The sequence below is a fragment of the Aethalodelphis obliquidens genome, unplaced genomic scaffold, assembly GCF_003676395.1.
Source record: "Aethalodelphis obliquidens isolate GAN/ISIS:26980383/991018 unplaced genomic scaffold, ASM367639v1 scaffold37, whole genome shotgun sequence".
NCBI lineage: Eukaryota > Metazoa > Chordata > Mammalia > Artiodactyla > Delphinidae > Aethalodelphis > Aethalodelphis obliquidens.
The window spans coordinates 5,660,995-5,679,204 of NW_020837981.1; the positions used below are offsets into that span (position 1 = coordinate 5,660,995).

The following is an 18,210-nucleotide window of genomic DNA, read 5'->3' on the forward strand; positions in this document are numbered from 1 at the left end:
GGTCAGGTTCCCCAGTGAAGTGTCTTTTAATCTCCTGCCTGAAAGGTAAGGGGCTGGCTGTCAGTGTTTTAGAAGCCAAGTGGGATAAAAGGCTGGGGAATGGAGGTAGTCTTCATATGAACCTCCCAGAACACCTGGAGTCTCCCAGGCCCTTGGTTTCTCCTTCAGCAGAAGGAATCTCCAATGTCCAGCTAAAGGGAAGAAGCAGTCACCAAGCACCACTGAGAAAGGAAAGGGCTCTAACCACATCAACTGCTTTCAAACAATTCTTATATTTAGCCACCTCTGATGCTCCTCCCCCGCAAACCCCCCTAAAATAATAATATGGTGACACCAACTCCTACATTTCAAACTGAGCCCCTCACCCATCTAATTATTGGTTTGCAAATTTTTTCTTGCTGTTGTTTCCTTTCCCATTCTCCCTGTCCTCGTAGATTGATTGCTTTTTTAAAATTCCCTTTATCTTAACTTTTATGGGGTTTAAGGATAAAATAAAATTAGGTGTGTCCACTCAATCCACCATTTTTACATGGATCTCTAGGATGACTTCAACATTTTTTTAATTGCCATCTTTTCACTGAGCAAAGTCAAAAAACAGGAAGTATAATTTATAACCATATAAAAGAAAGGACAAATGAGATTTTGCAGATGTAATCAAGATAATCAATTTACTTAAAATAGGGAAACTGAGTGGGTCCAGTGTAATTACATGAGCCCTTAAAAGCAGAGCCTTCTCCCAGCTGAGGGCAGTAGTCAGAGAGATTCCAAGCATGAGAAGGGTACAATGCATTGTTGCTGGATCTGAGACAGAGGAGCGACATGCAAGGACCAGAGAGGCTCCAGGAGTTAAGGGTAGCCCTGGTTGACAGCAAGGAAACAGGACCTCAGTTCTACAACAAACAGCAAGGAACTAGGTTCTGCCCCAGAACCTCTTCTGAATGCAGCCTGCCTACCCCTTGATTTGGGCCATGTAAGACCCCTAAGCAAAGAACCCAGCTGAACTATGTTGACCTGGACAACACCATCCACCCATATCCCGAGCTAGAACCCAAGTTATCCTGCTGGCTCCCCACTGCCTCATTCTCCAGACTCAGCCATTCACCAAGATTCAACCTTTCTACCTGGCCTTCGAGGCTCCCAGTACTTGTACCTGCCCACAGGCCCATCCCAGGGAAGGGCAGCCATATTCCCAATGGAGCTGGGAACCCTGCTGCACCTCCAAACAGCACACCTTAGGCCCTGGACTTTCCAGGTCCTCAGTACCCACTGAGTACTGGCCGCAGGAATAGGGAGGCCCAAGGGGAGAAGTCTAGGAGGAGACAGGTGACTTTCAAGGGAAATGGGTTCCAGTAGGAGAGATGGTCACAAAGGCAGGCCAGAGTAGGCTGCCTCACTGCCCATGGGAATCACACACAGGAAGGACGTCCTGCCTCAGCCCTGGGGCACCGCCATCCTGAGAGGGGAAGGAGGGGTCAGGTCCACGGGCTCCCCACTCAGCTCTGACTCACCCTCAGAAGTGTCTAAGTCCTCCCCTAACCCATACCCCTCAGGACCCAACTCCCCATACTCAGAGTCTGCCAGAAACAGTGCAAGGTTGGACATGGTGGCAGCAGCCACTCACAGGGGTCTGGAAGTTTGACTCTTCACTATGGGAAGACACTACAAAGCCAGCCAGGCGTTAGGGTGGGCCACCTTCCCTTATCACAGGGTCACAAGCACAGGCCCTGCCACACAGGTGTGGGAGAAGGGAGGTTCCCAGAGTTCAGAGACCCTCAGGCCCTTGACTGCCGGACCTGGGATAGCCTCCAGGTGGAGGTCCAGGAAAGCCTAGGCCACCAGCTCTGAGCCCCACCAGGCTCTCCAACGGGCCTAGGATTCTAAGTGCTGTATGAATTGGCTTCCTGTATGAAACTCTGTTCTTAGCAAACACGGCATTATGAGCTTCCACCACCAAAAACCCACAACCCCAAACCTGCTGAGTTTGAGGAGCACCAAGGGGCCCCTCACTAATCTGGTGAGGAGACATCTGTCTACCTCAGTGCTGTCACCAGGGAAGAAGCTGAGGGAGTGAGGGATGTAGGTCAGAGGAGGGAAGTGGGGAGGTGAGGGCTCAGCGGGAAAAATGCTGGGCCTGGAATGGAGGTCACCTAATGCAGCAATTTTCAAACTTACTATTTTTATTACTTTTCAAGCTACAAGAGCTTTTGTACAAAGAGACTCTGACCCAGAAACCCAGCATGGAGGTGGGCATAGCAGGCCTCTTCAAGTGGCTGGTGGAAAGGGGAGGCTCCATGAGCTACACACTTGAAAATGACCGGCCTGGTCCAGCTGATCCCAAAGTCCACAGAACAGGAGAATCCCTCAAGGAGCTTTTTCCAAACTGCACATAGAGACTAGTTTAATAGGACTGTGACAGACCTGGAAATTCACATTTTTAAGAGCTGTTCTTCACAGCCGTCAGTTTGAAGGGACCCCCGCTGGCCCAGTCTGGAACAATGTGAGTGTCAAAATAAACAATAATACTAATACATTTTAACTCATTGAATAAAGTAAGAATCCATGAGTCCATTCTAATATATATAAATGGATAAATAAGCAAGTGGAGGAGAAGGGAAAGTTCTTTACAGCAGAATGATAAATGTAAAATTAATGTAATTAAATCATTGCCACTCAGCAACCACAACAGAAATAACTGATAATGGGTTTTCAGTCTGTTCAGGCTGTTATAACAAAACACCAGACTGGACAAAATACCACAGAGCAGGCAGCTTCTAAAGCACAGAAGTTTATTCCTGACAGTTCTGGAGGCTGAGAAGCCCAAGATCAAGGTGCCAGCATGGTCAGGCAAGGGCCTCATCCTGGTTCAAAGCTGGCACTTTTTCACCATGTCCTCACAAGATGGAGCAGCAAGGGAGCCCTGTGGGGTCTCTTGTAAGGGCACTAATCCTATTCTTGAGGGCTCCACCACCATGACCTAAGCACCTCCCAAAGGCCCCACATCCTAACATCATCAAACCAGGCACTAGAATTTCAATATGTGAACTGGGGCAGGGGATGACACAAAAACATTCAGTAAACAGGTTCTAAAACCAGTTGATCAAAGTTTGATGAGAAAGCAGCATGTTTACCTAGTCTCAAAGTATCTCCCCATAGGACACTTACTAATTACAAAGAACATAATAGTAGCTCAGCAGTGGAGAAACCCAGCAGATACCGCCTTAACCAAGTGACCACCACTGTCATCACTAGTAATGAGGTCCTCAAGCCAACATCCATCCCTCCTGAAGGGATACACTGAGGACACACCACAAAATGCATAACCCGAGTCTTATCTTGACGAAAGATCAAAAAACAAACAAAACAAATGAAGGCAGAGTCTACCAAATAACTCACCTCCAGTAAAATGTAGAATTTGTGGCCATTTTCCATTAAACAAACGAACAAAAAAACATTTGGGCAACAAACAAGTCTGGGGCCCAAACACAGATCTTGAAGATGATTCATCAGGAAGCTTACTCAACTGCTCAGGCAGCACCAGGGTGGTGCCTGCCCACCCAGATGAGGCAGGGCCAGGTCACCCACAGCTGCTGCCCCCCAGCCTCTCAAAAGGCTGTGGGGAAGGAGGCCTGGCACCGTCCTGGCCTCCCAGCTGCCCTCCCTCTGCTGCTGCAGGTGAAGCCGCCTGCTCACGTGAGGATGGGGAGCCCTGCCGTCATGGTGTACGGCACCTTGTGCCCCGATAATCACAGCAGGCCTGTTTCTGAAAACCTAAGTGCACACAAAATGTCTACACCCAGAAGCCAGGTGCACACAAGACGTGGTAATCTGGACCCAGTTTACAGCAACATCCTCAGCATGGACAAGAACCCATGAGGCCTATGTGCTGTGACCTCCAGACCTCAGGACCCAGAGGCCTGGACCCTCTGTCCACCCTGAGGTTCCCTACGAAGGGCGTAAGCCAAGGCCAAGGCGCGACTGAAGCCAAGGGCACAGCAATCCACCAGTGCCCTAACTCACTCTGCGAGCCCCTGGGGGAAAGGCTTTTGTTGTGGGAGATGAACACCTCAGGACCTGTTTCTACATGTCCCGGCACCTGCTGCGTGCCAGGCACCTAGAATGGGGCTGTGGACACCAAGAACTCGAGTGAGACCCGTGCCCGACGCAGGGGGCTCAGGACACGCTTCCCTCTGCTAAATGCAGTCAGGCAGGGGCAGGAGGGCAGGATGGGGCCCAGGAAGGAAGGAAGGAGGAGGCGGGAAGCTGGTCAGGAAATGTTCCCCACAGCAGTGGGTTTAACCGCTACAACCCAGCATGGTGGCAGCCGAGAGTCTCAACAGAGCCCCAGTGTGGCCCCAGCTCTGGGCCAGGCCCTGAGGATGGCACCAAGACCCCACCGGTGTGGCTGCCCTTGCAGGGCTGACACAGTTGCGGTAGGGGCCACTCCTAACAGCAGCAAACATACTGAGTGACAAGTGGGCCTGCTCTCGGAGAGAAGTAAATTCTGCTCCAATAGCTGAGTCCTGGGCAGCCCTCAGGGGAGCTGCTCCGGTGCGAGGATGTGACCTGCCCGTCTAATGTAGGTGGGAAATGTTCTCTTTGCAGGGGTTGCCCTACCCCCACCCTCCTCTGCCCCAACACAAAGAAACTATATAGGAGAACTTAGAATTACACACATTTACTCCTTTTCCTCCATTTCTCCACGCCTGAAAGGCATAAAATACTGTGGCTCTAAGATATTCAAAATCTTTGTATCCAAAATTGCACAGTTCACTACAATATACTGTTGTCAGACAACCAACCAAGCCACTTCGCTCCGAGGTCAGCATTGGGAGCACCCCCTAATCCTGCCCTGGGCAGACAGGGGCTCACCAGGCCAGGGCAGAGCCTGGCTCCTGGCCTCCGAGCAAGGCAAACAGCCTGGGGTCAGGCTCACAGAGGGACGAAAGCAAAAGGTGAAGCCCGCTGGAGAAAAATAAATAAATATAACAAAGTGCATTGAAAATGTAAAAGAGAAGAGGAATAAGAGGGGTGGGGGAGGGAGAAGCAGATTTTTTAAAAAATGCAAATCAATGGTAGAACTCTACTGAAAAAAGCTGAGAAGAATCCACAAAGAGATAGAAGATTACCGGCTTAGTCTCTAAAACAGTCCCGGAAAGCCAGGGCATCCCCAGGCCTGGGGGCCCAAGCTCACACCCACGAGCCCTCCACCCACCTCAACCAGAATGCAGGGGGAGGGCAGGCAATCCTAGCGAAATCAGGAGAGTCATCTCAAACATTTTTCCACTAAAAAAAATTAATTTACAATCCCTTTTCTGGACTTTTTATTTGAACTTCAACGTCTACCAAAACATCTTTATATATAGAATGCTTTGTGTTTCTACAAAAAGCAAACAACATTTACAACCTGATTTTGATCTCCTGTCGCCCAGCTGGACGGATGGGGCGGGGCAAGTGGCACCAGATGGCCGAGGGAGGCTCTGCACCCCCTTTCACAAAAGAGGGCTCCAATTACCTCCTCGGCTCAGTGCCCCAAAGTTGACCTCGCCAGCAGGCTTCAGGGAGCCAGCTGCCCGCCAAGGCTGCTTCCACGATCCCCAGACCCACCTCCCAGACACCGCCAGGGCCCAGGGCTACCTGCTGCAAACTGCGCGCCCGAGGGGGTGGGAGCCACGGAGCCGGAGCTGGCAGAGCCCTTTAAAGTCGGTAGCTTTAAGGAGGGCAAGAGGGTGAAGACAGCAAAACCACAAAAGAGACAGAGGAAGGTGCGAGAGTCTCAGGGTGGTGCAGGGCGGGACGAGGTGTCTGAGCCAGTGCTTCTCAAACTTGAAAGCGCATGAAATCACCTGGGAATCTTGTTCAAAGCAGATTCTGCGTCAGCTGCTGTGAGGCAAGTCTGCAGCGCTACAGGCTCCCAGGTGTTGCCAGTGCTGCCCAGTGGGCAGTACTCTGAACAGTGGGGTGTAAGGGGCCCAAAAGAAAAGCAGTAACACTGATGGAGGGAAAGGACCTTTAAGTCAAGTCATGGGGGAAAGCCCACCCACCTAATCGTGCGTCCACTGACAGGGATGCAATCAGCTCTCTCGGAGGAATGCTTTAACTGTGGAATTTGCTCAGTATTTTAGTGCATCCCACTGGATCCTCACAGGTTATTTTTATTCCCATTTCACAGCTGTGGAAGCTACTCTAAACCAAATGTTTATCAAAGCTGGACTCCCTGCCCCTTGGATATCTTCCAAGACCACAGACCTCCTGTGACGCAGGGCAGAAACACACAGCCCAGAACAGTGACAAGGCTGATCCCAGCCCAGCAGACAATGGGAGGAAAGCCATGGGGCACAGGAGGCCTCCCAGGGGGTGGAGGCTGGGTGGGGAAAGGCAGATAAAGGGCCAGAAACCCGTTTTTGCCTCCTGGAATTTTTAACAAAATAAAGACAAAATGTAAATCTAGCCGCCACCCCCAGGACCAAGTTGGATATTTAAGTACAGATGGTATCTCTGCCTTATAGGTTTTGTTTTTACTTTTAACAGCCTGGCCACACTTTGGTGGGAGGTAAAATAAAGAGCTTTCTTTCCATCCCCAGAGGTTCACCAAAGAGGGAACGTGGTATTTCCAAGAAAAGGGTCAATGCCATTGTCTGAGGCAGGACTATTTCTCAGTGGGCTCCTTGGTGCCACACTCAGCCCCTGAGGACTGGCCGTGTGCTTTTGGGCTCAGGATGGGTAGGTTTCACCATCACCAGCCCCTCAAGAACCTGAGGAAGAAATGCCCCGGGGAAGAGATGCCCTCTGTTAACCCCATCTGATGACATTTCCTCCAAAAAGGTACCCTGAGTTGATGAGAGGGGCTCAGCGTAGCGACCAAGCATTTTGGACTTAGATTCATAGAACTCAAAGAGTCACGGCTCAAAAACGTCCGAAGTTCATCTGAGCAACCCTTCCATTTTCCAGAGACCTACCCCCATGGAAATGAATCGCCAAGGTCACCCAGAGGGCCAGTCGCACAGCTGGGACCCAACCTCAGCCTTCTCCTTACTTCCCGGCGCTTTTCCGGAGCAGCGTGCTGCCTCAGTCACGACCTTTCCCACACTTGTTTGGGCCCAACTACCCTAAAAGCTGCGTCTGTGTTTCAATGCATATGACTGCGAACTTAGCTATTTTTGCTGAGTCTTGTACAACATTTGCTGAAACAAGGGCACTCCAAGGGGCAACCCTGTCCAGGGCTGGGACTTGCTTCCTAATTTGCGAGGTTGGCTGATAAGAGTCAGATAAGACAGCCAGGCTGATCTCAAGACGGATGGGTTTTGAAAAGATAAAAAAAAAAAAAAAAAAAATGCTAAACACGAAAAAAAGTAGTGAGAGCTCCGGAGTTCTCATACCAAACAACTCTTATGTCAAAGGCAGAGGGACTACATTTCAGATTCCGGCTGCGGTTTAGAAAGCTGGAGATGTATGAGTTGGGGCGGGCACACTTCCAGAAAGAGATGCCAGAGAGTAACCCTCAGCTTGGCCTGTGACCTCACACTGGGTGAAATCAGACCCCCAGGAGGAAGCTCCTTTTGCCCACCAAAAACTGGGGATGAGAGACATGCAGATGCAAAGGGGCAGGAGATGGATGGTTCCCCTCAGCTGGAGAAAAATTCCCACAACCACAGAGACCAAAAAAAAAACCTACTGTTTTCTCAACTACCCCTGCCACTAAATGCTAAGAGCTTTTCCTACACAACTCTTTCATGGAGAAGGACCAGGAGGTAAAGGGATCAAAATTTACACTTGGGAGTGGCTTTTTCTGCCAAAGACCAGGAGGCTGGTGCTCCCAAAGGCATCCATGAACTCGCCCTCCCCCCCATCCTTCTCCCTCTCACACACCCTCAGTGGCACAAACAGGCAAGCCCTCTCTCTGTCCCCACTGTACAAGTCAGCATCACTGTGATCCAATAAGATGCAAGACCCTCTTTAAACAAATGGAAATCTCAGCACCACCGGGGAGCTGGGGGTACAGCTGGGGGAAGTGACGGTACAGCCGGCAGACTGCACACCATCGGCTCAGTGGGAAGATTCATGTCGTGAGGGCTTCCGCTGGTGCTGTGCACCCGCTGCCTGCTGCCTGCCCAGCCTGCCGCCGCCTGCCTGAGATTCAAGAGCCCGGAGATGGCAGAACAAAGGAAAATGGCCGTGGCTCAGGCAGCGGGGTGGGGGGGGGGGCGGGTGGAGAGACTGCAGGCCGGCCTGCCAGCAAGCAGGCTTTTCTACAGCTGAGTGCTCCAGCGAGGCACAGGGGACACCGGGCTGAGCGCTGAGGTACAAAGGAAAATGGGGGCCTCAAGACTGACAGCTACCCAGGCACACGCCTGGCCCCCACCCAAGGGTGCAGCTGGGCCGGGAGAGCTCAGGCAGACACCACTCCCAGAGGCAGCGGGCAGGTGGCTGATAAGACAGGCACTGGGCACCCCTGCTCCTTGCCCAGCTGCTCAGAGCTCTCATACCCAGGGGGGTTCCAGGCACAGCTAGGGGGCTTGAGGGGGGAAGGGGAATCTTGACAGAGGTACCCACAAAGGGCAGGGTCCCTCCAGATTTCCAGGGATGGGGAGCACTGGGAGAGGGCAGGGTTGGGCTAGGCAGCTCACCCAACATCAGAGAACATGAGTGGGGCCCTGGAGTGGCTAAGATCTGTTCACTAAAGGACTTCTATTAGCATAATGGGCTCCCGCTACCAGCAACAATGGAGCCACTGGCCACCCCCTCTCCTCCTCCCCTCCCCCCAAAATAATTCACAATGGGAGGCAGCCGGAAACCGGGGCAGAGCCCATGAATAGCTCCACTGTCAGTTCCCAGGCGCCACCTCCTCCGCCCCACAGGTCAGCCCTAGCTGCCACCCGGCCACAACAGAAACTTCTGTGCTGCCAAGCTCCAAGCCCCTTACAACAGAGCGGTGGGCATGGGAAGCTGTGGACTTCTCACAGGGGCGGCATGTAAGGGCAATGGTGGGAGAGACAGGGCAGGGACGCAGGCCTCAAACTCACCAGGTCAGGGTCATATCAGGCACCTTTCTTTTTAGGGGGGCTATCTGCCAGCCAGCCCTAAAATCTCCCCGCTTCCTGCCCTGCCCTTTGCAGGCACGGGGTGGCCAGAGCCAGATAGGGGAAGATTATGGTCCTTTCTGGGGTACACGGTGGCCACAAGGATGGGGAAACAGCCAGAGCACTCCCAGAAGGATCCCAGTAGATGGCTCCAACGTAAGCCCTCTCTCACATCCCTGCCTCCCTGCCCCAACCCATCCCAGGAAGAAAACCTCATCTGCCCTCACCCCCTGCGTCTGCTCTGCAAGGAAGCCGCCTGCTCAAAACAGAAAAACCCATCTATTATTTACACCAGGTGCCTTGTACACAGGCTTTTAAAATCACAGGGTGGCAGTCAGGCCCAGAGCCCTGAAGTGGTACAAAGAAGGCAGAGCCTCTGGGCAGGCGGGAGAAGGGGGATCCCAGAGCCGCGGAAGGTCCAGTGGGGCCTGGACAAGAGGCTTCACACCAACCCCTGAAACCCAGGGAGAATCTGCTCTTCTAAAAACTGATTCCCAATTCCTTGTTTGTTTCTCAGCCAGGATGCCGGACCTCACACCTGGCCCAATTCCTGCAAACTCCCAGGGCCGCTCAAGCCCAGGTACGAAAAGCCTCCCCACTCCCCACCTCCCCAGAACCTCCCTAGACCCTATCTGGCTCTGACTGCCTCTTCACACTCTTACATCACACTTTTGGACGCACAGGCAGGCCCACAGGGCACAGCCAAGAGCTGCAAACACCAGGTGCCCTGGAAGCAGGCTGACCTGAGCTGAAACAGACAGGCTCTGACTGCAGAAACACAAGATCCCTCCAAAAGAAAAACTCTGAAATGTTCATGCTCCCTCTTGGAATCAAAACAGCGTGTTTCTTTTCTGGTCAAGCACCCCATGCCTGGATTCCCCATCTAGCCATCTCTACGACAGACCTCTGAGAATGTACATGTGAGGCATTCCTGCAGCTTGGCTTGGAGGAACCAAACACTGAAAGCAACCTCAATGTCCATCCACAGGGGGCTGATAAAATGAATCATGGTTGACCACACAGAGGAATAACATGCCGCCGTTAAAAAGAATGGCCTGAACTGCGTGTGCTGAAATGGAGCAATCCCAAGATAAACTTTAGGGTAGAAATCAGAACACCCTAAGTAGTGTACGGCATGGTGATAAACAAGAGGTGGCCAGAGACGCTTCACTAGACACCCAACACCTGGTGATGGTGACAGGGCCTCAGGGGAGCAGAACTGAAGGGGTCAGGGGTAGAAATATTAATTTTCACTATATATTTTTATGTATCTTTCATTATGTACTTTTTTAAAGAAAAAAGTTAAAACTAAATTGACATTTAAAATCCCTAAAGTTCGTGGCACAAAAAGTTTGGCTTGTAGCTCTCTGCAGGCAGTTTCTGGCATCTCCCTAGAACAAGAAGAAGGGGGGAAAAAGGGGAAGAGAGTGCCAGCCTCTGGAATAAAGACAGACTTACCAACTCAGAGAGTTCCCTGTTCACAACTCCTCCCCAAGTCCCAAAATAGAAAGCCTTCCTAGGAAGACCAAGAGCCGATTTTGACCAAGGCAGAAGGGAAACCTAAGTTATTCCATACAGAGGACCATCTGTAGCCAGGTCCACTTGGTCCACGATGAGACTGTAAGACCCCCAGGTTCTGGGGGCACTGAGCCGCAGGCATCCCAGGCCTCAGCATGGACCCTTCTCAGGGCCCTCCCCAGTCATCAGTGAGGCTCAAGGTCCTGGTGTTACAAACTCATCCCAATTTTAGCAGCTGAAGAAAGCTATTTCAACAGATTTCTAGGCCTGGCCCAACTCCAAGAACAGGCTAAAAACAGTTTCTCCAAAATCCCAGCTCTAAACTCCAACCCCTTAACCACTACACTCCCTGTACCTTTCAGGAAATGCAAGCTGCAAAATGGAGCTGTGAGATGGGTTTGCACATTTGTTCCTTACTAAGGGAATACGCACATGTTGTTTAAAAGCCTACTTTAACTGACGCGTCAATAAATACTCTGCACTCAGAAGCACTGATGTATTTCCTCCAAGTGATTTTCCCCCTAAGGAACAATATAATAACCATCCCAGTCTCTCTCCTGCTTGAGGGGTATGACACAATGCCTATTAGAATCAGGACTGGCCAGACCGTTTGGGTGAGACCACTTGGCGGGCGGGGAGTGGTTCCTGGATGGCGCTCTCTCTACCTAGCAGAAGTTCCCTGGCCCACCTCGCAGCCCACCACAAAGATCTCCTAATGACTCGCAGACCATCCAGACCACAGAGAAAGGTGGCTGGAAAGAGGGAAGATGTTAAGTTTGGCTCCCCTATCCTATTAGAGGCTTTCTGATGAGCGTTCAATGTTCGACAAGCAGCCCCCAAATTAAGGAGCACAAATGAGACTCCACAACAAGTAGAATCACGCAGGCACTTGGAGCCCTCAGACCTCAGCTGCTGGAGACAAGTTCCTGGGCCCTCAGTGGGCCCTCAGCACCTCCGGTGCAGAATCCTACAACCCTCCATCAACCCAAAGCCAGCCCCTCTCTGACCGCCTTTCTGCATGAGCACGCAGTGCCCTTCACCCAGGTAGGCACTGACCCTCAACACAACGAATCCTGCAGCCCCCCAGCTGGCACTTGCCCCACCTCCCCGCATCTGTCTTCCCACAGAGAGAGCTTCAGGACTCCCTAGCCCAGAGGGGCCCCCGACAGGCCTGCCCATCCCACCCCTCCACCAGGGCACACACCACTCGCACCTCCCTGCTCCCTCGGGAATGAATGAATACCCCCATGGCTACCACCAGCTCTTTTGTTGACAGGCCCCCTTGTCCATGTTTATATCATTACTTGTATTTCACAGGAAGCAGCTAGGACACCAGGAGACGATGACAGTGGAGGTAGGATGGCTGCACAGAGCCACTGTCCCCTGCAGGGGTGGAAGCCAGCCTTCAGGAAGGGGGGAAGGCCCGAACTCGCAGCCGTCAGATTTTCTGCACACACCCTTTTTTCTCACAACAGCGGGGGGTCTGGTTCCTAACAAGCTGACCTTCGAGACAGGAGCCCCCCCAGGAGTAGCAGACACACCCAACAGGGTCATCTGCGCAGGGTGTGACCAAACAGACAAGAGGGGCAGAGAAAACCAGGAGGATCGAAGGCCTTGGGCAGCGGAAGGAAGCAGCAGGGGATCAGGCCAGAAGGCCCCTGGAGCGGCATTGTGGGGGAGGGAGGGGATCACCCACTGCACCTCCCTTGGCCCAGCTCAGGCAGATTAGACAGTCGGGTCCCAGGCCTGTGGGAGAGGGAGATCCATAAAGTTGTCAGACTGGTTTGCCCAGGATGCAGTGAACAGGAAACACAAGGTACACAGGCCAAGGAAAGAGGGTCAAGTAAGGAGGGCTGTCCAGAGTCAAATGGCTGTTATCTGGCTCCCAAAAGATCTGGCAACAAGGGCAGCCAGCACTGGCCTGGGGGCAGGGGGCGGGGGCACAGGGAACCAAGGCCACGGGTCCATACTGTTTCCTGGATGCAGAGGGCGGTCCAGGGGCCAAGAGTGAAGGAGCCAGGGGCCAAGGAGCCAGTAGGTGCTGAAAAGAAAAGGACTAGGTTTCTGGAAGCAAGGGAGTGACGCCCACAAAGCGGGCCACCACTCCTGAGTGACAAGCGTGAGTGCTGATGAGCTCAGGCTAGTGCCTCGTACACTGACAGTGTCTTTTTGACCAAACTAGTCAGGATCCTCTGAGCCCTCTGCCCCATGAGGCCCAAACCCGGGCTTCTGTCTCTGTCCCTGTAGAGTCCAGTTTTAGCAGGAATCCCGCTAAGGCAGTTTAGCCAGGATCTCCCACCCTCCATAGCTGATCACCTTCCACATCTGACCAAATTCCTCCTCCTCCCCATGTAGCACCTGCCACATGACACCTGATCACCCTAGCCTGCCTTCAGCAAGAACTGTCAGGTCAGTTAGGAAAGAATTACCCTCCCCTCCTATAAATTTACCATCCATCCACCCACCCACCTCTGCTCCCTTGTAACATCTGGGGTTGAGCCCAATCTCTCTCCCCTACTGCAAAACCCCATTCCCCACTGTTGTGGTCCTTATACCTATCACGACACTCCTGAATAAAGCGTGCCTTACTGTTTTCACGAGTGTCAGAATGATTTTTTTTTAAACAATATGGAGCTCCAAGTCTTCCTGGACCCCTCATCCAGAGTGTGAGAACCGCTGGGGCTGGGGCTGGCCTCCCCGACCAAGCCCTGGGGGACAGACCCTGTCTGTCTGGCGCAGGGGTGAAGGGCTGAAACCAGACAGCCAAGCTGCAGGGTGGCTGGACATTAGGGAGGTCATCTGGAGAGGAAACAGGGTCTCTTCGTGGCAATGGTCACTCAGTGGGCAACCAGAGCCTTTCCTTGGAGCAGCTGGTGGCAGCAGCCAGAAGCCTGGAAAGAGCAGGGACCTGAGCAAGCTGAGTGGGCACCCCAGACTGGGGATCAAAACACTCCAAAAGCTGAGAGTCACACATGGCCCGAACTGCTGCAGTGGGTGTGTAGGGCCCAGTCGCCCATCCCTGGGAGGCCAAATCTGAAGCTGGGGCGGCCATATCCCTTATTTACACCTGCCACTTTCCAACAAGCCCGGTTATCCCATGGTGCCCTGATGGGCTTCTGATGCATCAGCACAGACCCTGCCTTGGAACTGTGTGTCCTGGGATATGCTGCTGCCCTCGACCCTCCCAGGCTCACCACTCAGACTTCAGGGTGTGGATGAAAGAGATACAGGGGACACTCATTTAATTCCAGCTGCTGTGAGGGCCCCTCTCTGGAGTATCAGGACGACAAATTCCTCAAAGCCGCTTTTTTTTTTTAATGCTTCCTGGGCCCTGCAAAATAGACTGGCACAGGCCCCAGCAGCTAGTACAGGTAAACAGGGAAAACACAGAGAGGGGGTTCATCGAACCTCTCCTCAGGGTCAACCTCTGCCTAGCCCCACGTCCCGACCCCTCCCCAAACCTTACCCATGCAGGAAAGCCCAGCCTCAGCTCTCCCAAATTCCAGGACATACGCAGAGTCTGAGGCAGCACCAGAAGTGTAGCTCTGACCCAGGATCCCGATGGCCCCGCCACGGCTCGCAGCCACGCAGCACAGGCTGACAGAGCCCAAGAAGGGAGGAGCTGGTCCCTCCAGCTATCCAGCTGATAGACATCAGGGCTCTAGGAACTTCTCCCTGGCTACTGGGCAGGCGAGACGTAACAGACCTCCAGGAGCCTGCCCAGGCCCACTTACTCTCAGATTACCAGCCTGCGGCCTCCTGAGGAAAAACCACAGCAACGCCCAGCCAGGCCCAGCCCTGGCCAACCCCACCAGGTCCAAGAATGGAGGAAATGGGCTTCCCAGAATCCTTGGCTGGTGAGCCGTCAGCGTGACAGCAGCAGTCCCAAACCAGGGTATCACCCTAACTCAGGGGCTGCACACACTGCTTCTCAAACCTGAAGGGTGTATGCTTCACAGTAACCCCACGAGGGACAGGAAGGGCAGATTCTTCTCACTTCACAGATAAGAAAACCAAATCCAAGAAAAAAAGAAAGAAAAAACATCAAAGACTTGACTTCTACTCAGCTAGAAAGTAGATACAACTCTAAAGCTGGCCTCACCACTGTCCACTCTAGGTGCTGGACAACATTACTCATCGTTGTTTCATCGGCACTAAACATTTCCTACTAGCCAGGCCCTTTGCTGGTCCAACACAGCCACTTGCCCTGTCTGAACCAAAAAAAAAAAACATGCCCTTAAGGGAGAAAACAGATGTTGAGACATTATGAATATCCCACTGCTATAATGAAGATAAGACAAATCAGGAATGCTGGCATTCACTTAGACCAAAGATTTTCAAAGCACAGGTCTACACAGTCCCCTAAGGACTCCGATGGCCAGCCAAGAATGGGACCACTGCTGTAGACCACCGTTACCTCTCCCTCTATTCCAGGTAGGAGAGAAAACAGAAGCCCTGAAAAAGGAGGAGACAAGCCTAAGGATAGTACGTTAACCACGAGCAGAAGAACCTGAAGTCCCACCACCTCCACCAGTGTTTCTTGACCCTGCTGGAAGTCACCAGGGACAAAGTCGGTGACAAACCACAAAAGCAAGGTCCACAGGGTAGCCAGCTCTTTGACACCCTGCAAGCGTGGCCCGGGTGGAAAAATGCAATTAACAAAGGGGTTCTAAACCACTTCGCAAGACAGAGAACCACCCCAGCCCCATATTCAAGCCTGTCCTCGTGTGGCTCCATCCTTTAGTAACCTCACCACCTTACCTTTCCATACCCCTAGGCCTGCAGGCTCAGCCCCAGAGTCTCACAGGTGGAAGGGGAAGGGCAAGGCCTATAGAGGTGCTTCTACATGCTCCTGCTTCCAAGAAAGGTGGCTGCCCCTACTCGCCACATACAGATAGAGCATGAGGAAGTCCAAGAAGTCCAAGGGCTCATGTGCCAGGGCAGAGAGAAAGAGCAGGAGCCTGCTTCGCTTCCCATAGGCAATAATATCCTTCCTTAAAGGCCACCAGGACCCAGCAGCAGGAAACAGGAATCCTGGAACCCAGTTTACAGCCCCCAGCACCAGGCTAGGAGCTAAACAAGTGCTTAGTAAGAATCCCTGGCCTGGGACTCATCACTAGTCCTTGGGCTCATAAACTAATGCATGAATAAATGAATGAGCAAAAGAAGACCCAAGGGGCTCAAATAACTTGCCCAGGGTCAGAGGAGCAAGCTGCTTCTGCAGACAACCTCTTACTACCCTAATAAGCATTTTTGTTCACCATACCTCTGCCCTTCAAATGTGGCACCTCAATTCATCTTTAACCTAAATAACATTTCTTTGACTAATTCATGATCGATGTTCATGGTGACACAGAAACATACGACACTCAGACCCAGACCTTGGGAAGTCACAGAGAAGGCACAGTGGTGGGCAGATGGCAGGCATCAGTGCTGTTCACCAAATGTTCCCAGTCCTCTTTTGCTCCCCACCCTGCAGGGAAGTACGTGGCCATGTGACTGCTTCGACCATTGAAATGCCACTTCCGGGTGGAAGCTTTAAGAGCCAGGGTGAGATTCATCATGTTCTCTGTCCGTCTGTCCAAGTGACCAGGAACATTTCACTTAATCAGCATGGGTCCCACGGTGAGAACAACATAAAACAGACACGCGATGGATGTGGTATAAGAAATAATCCTTTGTTGCTTTAATTCTCCGAGATTTGAGGATTGTTACCACAGCAAACTCTGATCTATCTAGACAGATACAGGCAATGACTCGCTCTTACTGTGCATGGCCATGCCGGTCTTCCCATTCCCTGGCCTTAGGGAGACAAAAGCTACATCACCAGTCAACCTGCTATGTGCCCAGATAGTTGAGATGCTTTCAGAAGCAGGGAACATAAGGGCACCTGCACTGAAGAACTTACTAGTTCCTCTGTGGGCCAGGCTTGTTCAGTGTATTAATCAACTTTATTCACTTCTGAGAGGAAGGCATTATCTAATTAGGTATGAGGAAACCCGGTTCACATTCAGACCTTAAGCAAGTTACTCTGTGACCTCTCTAGGCCACAGTTTCATCATCTGTAAAATGGGACGTTAACATTATCTACCATACTGTGTCGTTTCACGGATGAAATGAATGAATACAAGTAAAGCTTCTAGGATAGTATGTGGTGTAAGTCTCAATCATTAAGTCTCAATCAACTTAATTATTACTACACATTTTAAAACCAGCAAAGGTTTCCCAGGACCGGCACAATGGCACTTTACAGGCATTGCCAAACTGAATTCTATCTCAGTTGAAGTTAAACAAATAACAAGTCAAATCCCTGAGCGCACTGTAACCTAGAGTGAGACCTCAGGAAATGTTTCCACAAGCCAGAGCTTAGAGAACTCCCTGCTCCCTCCCCTCCTTGGGAATTCACTACCACCAGGACCTGCAGGGCAGGGCCCCCTCCTCTCCCACACAGAACACGTGCTTTGTCCTCCCACTCCCAGTCACCGGAAGGGAGGCGCCCTCACCTGTCCTCAGAGATTTGCACAGCTGCCCAGCTGGTAAAGCGGGGAACTTCCCTGGGCAGCCAACCCTTCTGCAGCCCCTTTCTTCCTAGAGGCTGCCACAAACCTCCAAATGCACCAGTGGCCTTGAACTCCTGTTTGCCTGAATAATGCTGCTAAGCAGAGATCAAGCTCAGATTAATAAACGCTACAGAGCATCTACTACATGTCCAGCCTGGGTTCTAAGACCACACAGAGCTGACAGCCAGCTGTGAGCCTGGAACAATGCTTGCAACAGCTCCTGGCACCCCACAGACTCTCAACCATGCTTTGTTGAATGAACTGAAGACCATGTTTGGTAGTCCAAAAGTGGAGTTCAGAGATGTGGGGATGCAATAAGAGGGGAGGGGAAATCTGTCTGGTAGCCTGGGCTTCCAAGGCCTGACCCCCAGACATTATGGATCCTCAGGATGAGACAAAGCTTGGAGACAGCTGAGAGAGGAGGTGAAAGGGCAAATGGGGCCATCATGGGGGAATATGCGCTTCATTCTGAGGGTGCCAGGGCCCAGGAGGATCCCTGGAAACAAGGGTGCTTTGGCCTTCCACACGGCTGACTGAATGTAGAGGGAATGTAGGGGTGCTGGGGTGCTCTGATGGCCTAGGCCCCAGGTTTCCCTTCACCAACAGGGAGGGGTGACCTGAGCACTCTGCAGGCACTAACTTCCCCTACTTTGAGGTCAAGGGGAAGGGGGAAGGCTACTGTTGAGGATTTGGCAAGCAGCTCCACCCACTCCTATCAGCCCCAAGGCAACCCCCATCTCAGAAGAGAGAAGGACTCCTACGGAGCAGGCCATGGGAGAGAGCACACCTGCAAAGGCTCCAATGCAATGCCCTGAACTCACGGCCCAGGATGACCGGATGCCCCCAGACCCCAGCGCGCTGCTACACAGCGCCGCAGCCAGCCGCCAGGGCAGTACCGGGGCCAACCATTTCCCGACTCCTCACAGCACCGACCCCTTCTAGCCTGAGACCAACTTCTTCGTGCCTCCCAGATTCGTGTCCCAGCAGTCCCGGTACCCAAGTGTTCCTACACACACACACACACACACACACACACACACACACACACACACCAT

At 52.3% G+C, this 18,210-nt stretch overlaps 1 protein-coding gene across 6 annotated transcripts in view; it reads right to left on the bottom strand.

The window, feature by feature from the left end:
* TSPAN14 (tetraspanin 14) overlaps window positions 1-18,210 on the bottom strand; it is a 55,039-nt gene that overhangs the window by 35,905 nt on the left and 924 nt on the right. The window contains exon 1 of one of the 6 annotated variants that reach the window (XM_027129715.1): window positions 5,635-5,653. The exons of 4 other annotated variants lie outside the window; for them this stretch is intronic. The gene's annotated coding sequence lies outside the window, so the exon portion shown is untranslated. Of the gene's footprint in view, window positions 1-3,393; window positions 3,415-5,634; window positions 5,654-18,210 lie in introns of those variants that run through there. One more of the 6 variants, XM_027129714.1, reaches the window with a different exon arrangement.